Raw genomic sequence first — 4,114 nt, 5'->3', positions numbered from 1 at the left:
GGGTGGAGGGAGGGGGTTGGTGGTAGCACCAATGTTCTGTAGTCTGTACATAAGTACATTATTGACAATATATAACTTAAAGATGCTTCACATGTAACAGAGAAATTTAATTATTATATCATGGGGAAAAAGATCAATGAAATATGAGTAGAAAGACATTTATGATGCGGACAATGCAAGCTTATTTATCATCAAATGAAATATGTTAGTCTAGTCTAGCCGACCAATCCCAATGTTTTTTTGCAGCGTTGTGAGCACAAATGTTTATAATCAGTCGTTAACTAAATCAGTTGTAATCAATGTTCTAAAAATCGGACTGGATCGGTCAGTTTAATCGAATTGACCGGATATCAATCATCTATCTGGTCCAGTTGATGCCAAAAACCGAACCGCAAAAAATTGGGAAAAAAACTGGACGAACTAATGATTAATCGGTAAACTGTATGAACCGGTCGGATTTTTTAGCCTTCCAGTTCGCTACTTTATATATATAAAAAAACTTGTAATACTAAAAAATGGTGGGAACAATTGGTATAACTATATGAGAAGCAAAATAAAAAATGCAAACTGCTTTACAAAAATGATGTTACTAACTACATATTATTACATTAAATGGGAAAATGATAATGTCAACTTTCTTTTTCATAATATTTTACACAAACACTTTGTATTATATATTTGCATAAATTTGTAGAGAAAATAAGTGACATTATTAAAATCAACTATGTTAGGTATACATTAAAATTAATTATTAAAATCAGGTATTAATATAAAATATATATTAAAATATAAAATATATTAAAAATAAATTAAATAATATATTTATACGCAAATATATAATAACTGATTTTAGTATATAATTACCATTTTTTTTATTAAAATATGTATATCTATTTTTCATTAAATTAAATATTGTTAATGATTGTTCTCAGATATATATACATTAACAAATAAAAAGAAATTTTACATAAAAAAAAAGAGAAAGGGGGATAAACCCCGCCAAATGTCGAGTGTTCTAGCACTTAACTCCATTGTTATCAAACCTGACTCGACTTAATCGATTCGATTAAAAATCTGGTCATCTGATCGAACCGAGTCATTCTTGAGATGTTCAAACATTATACTCGCTAAAATCTAGGTTGGCCAGCTTGGATATTTGGGGGGAAAAATTGACCCACGGTTTATATAACTGCACTTTTTTCTTTTGTAACGCGAAAACGGCGTCCTAATCTGATCTCAAGCTCTCAACGTCTCTCTTCTCTCAAGGCTCTTTCTCCTCACTGTCTTATCCAAGCTCAAGCTCTCTCACCTCTCTCGTGGTTGGTGTTGTCATTGCACTTACTCACGTCTCCGGTCTCGCTCGCTTACTCACTGTCTCGCACTCAAGGTTGCCGTCACGCGCTGTGTCGTCACCGCCGTCTCACTCTCAGTCGCCGTCTTACTTGCGCTTGTCTTCGCCGCCGGCAAAAGAAGACGGAACTAGCATCTGGTCCCTCGGCTGGTAGTGGTCATTGTCTTCCCCCTAATTTGCTTGCTTTGTTACCTTCCGTGGGGTCGTTGTCTTCTTGTTTGAGGTCCTCACCGTCGCCAATCGCCATGGACTATTGGTGAGTTCTTGCATCATTGCTTTCCCTGTCTTTTCCATATTCCCCTTCTCCCTGTATTTTGAGATGTTGAGTTGCTGTCAATCATGACTGAATTAGGATTTGTTGAATTTGTTGCTGTAAGTTGAATTTGCTGTTGAAAATACTACTAAGCTAATTTTTTGGTTAATGAAAATTATCACAATTGCATTTGTTGCTGATTATCATTATTGAATCTTTTTTTTTTGCTGTCTTGCTCAAATAATCAGTTAGATAAATTTTTTGTTGTTGTAAATTATCTTTGGAATTAAATTTTTTGTTGCTAAAAATTATCATAGTTAAATTTGTTGTTAAAAATTATCAATGAGTTGAATTTATTACCGTAAGAACAGATTTAATTTTTAGTATTGATTGATTTGATTCTTACATAAATAATATTGGTCAAGTCCCAAATTTGTTCGATGAAAATATAGATGCCAACTTTAAGATTACTCTTTGGACTTAATTTACTTATTATTTATTATTAATTCTAAACCCCTACTCCTAAATCTCATACTCTAAAACTTCAAAAAATATTCCATAAACCACGTATCCTAATCTAAATAATTGTAAACCTAAAATACTAAATTCAAAATTCTAATTTATACATTAATAGTAAATTTAAAACCCCAATACCTAAACTCTAAAACTTAAATACAAAATCCTAATAAAAAATACTAAATCCTAATTCCTATACACAAACTCTAGTTCCTAATTCAACAACCATAAATTCTAAACCCCTAATTCATAAATTTTGAATCCTAAATTCTAATTTATAAGCCTCATACCTTAATTTAAAAAACTCTATATTCTAAATCCTAAACATTGACCATAAACCCTAAACTCTAATGTCAAAACTTTAAATTCTAAATTCTAAATCCTAATTTAAAAACATTAAATCTTAATTCCTAATCCTTAACACTAATTCTAATCCTTAAATCTTTGACCCTAATCTAAAAAGACTAAAGTTTAAACACTAAATCCTAACTGGCTAATTCTTAAATCCTAATCCATAAACCACATATCCTAATTCAAAAATTCTTAACCTAAAATTTAATAATAAACCCAAACCACTAACTTTTAAATATAAACCATAAATTGGAATCCAAAAAACACTAAATCCCAATCTCTATTCTCTATGCACCAATCATATTTTTCAACCATAAATCGTAATTCAAAAATCTTAAATCCTAAACTTATAATTACTAAACTCTAAATTATAAATCCTAATTCATAAACCACATATCCTAAACTAAAAAATTTCTAAGACGTAACTCTTAAACCCTAAACCCTATATCAAATCCTAATGCATAAACACTAAATCATGAACAATAAATCACTGAATTTAAGATCGTAATCCAAAAAATCTTAAATTCTTACCCTTAATTCTTATATCCTAAATCCTAAACTATAATACTAAATTCTAATCCAAAAACCTTAAACTCTCAATCTTCTGCGTGTTGCACGATAATAATCATAATAAATAACTGCAGACAACACCTCAATTAGAGATACTAAAAAAAATCACTTAATTCCTTTTTATTAAATTCTTTTTCAATTGAGAAATAAAAATTTAATGTACCTTTTTTATTAATATATTATCATGCAAATTCTTTTTAAAATAAACTTAATTTTGGCAAAATCTAAATTGATTAAGACCTTTATTAAGTTCAAATGCGGTTAGTGTTATTAAGTGTTAATATTTATATCTAAAATAATCCATATAAGTAGGCAAACTATTAAATAGCTTTTTTAACTTCGCTTTTGACCTAATTCCCTTCTTTTCAATAACTTTATCTATAAGTATGTGAATTTTTTTTAAAAAAATATATATACGTATGTAATTTATATCATTATAATTATTTTTAACACGATTTTCTTGGTTTTTCTACATCAATATTAGGTAAGAGCTTTATGCAATGATAATTTAGTTGATAATTTATACATAAAATTAATTAAATATCTCAACAACATAGTTTGTTATAACTATACATAACATTAGCAATGATTTAGCATATGATATTTTGACATTTGGATAACTTATATTTTTAGATGGTTTCTAAACATTTAATATTATTTAAAAATATTAATTAATGACTGAATACATAATATAGATTTATAATTATTAAATAAGTCAATTACATGAATTATAGATGACGTAAATTAAAGTAAATAAATAATAAAGTACCCATAAACCTAAAAATATTATAATCCTAAAATTTAAACTCTAAATTCTAAAACCTAATCTGACAAACGGTATCTTTACATCCTATACCCTAATTTAAATAACCCTAAACCTTAAACTTATACATTAATAGTAAATCTAAAATTCTAATACCTAATTATATCCTAGAGCTTAAATACAAAATTCTAATTCAAAATTACTAAACTCTAAATCCTGATTCCTAAATATTAACCCTTATTCCTAATCTAAAAATTATAAATTTTAAATTTTAAATTTTAATAATAAATCTTAAATTTCAAACTATGTA

This window comes from Arachis ipaensis, chromosome B04, assembly GCF_000816755.2.
Source record: "Arachis ipaensis cultivar K30076 chromosome B04, Araip1.1, whole genome shotgun sequence".
NCBI lineage: Eukaryota > Viridiplantae > Streptophyta > Magnoliopsida > Fabales > Fabaceae > Arachis > Arachis ipaensis.
Note: the sequence above shows the minus strand (reverse complement) of the source record.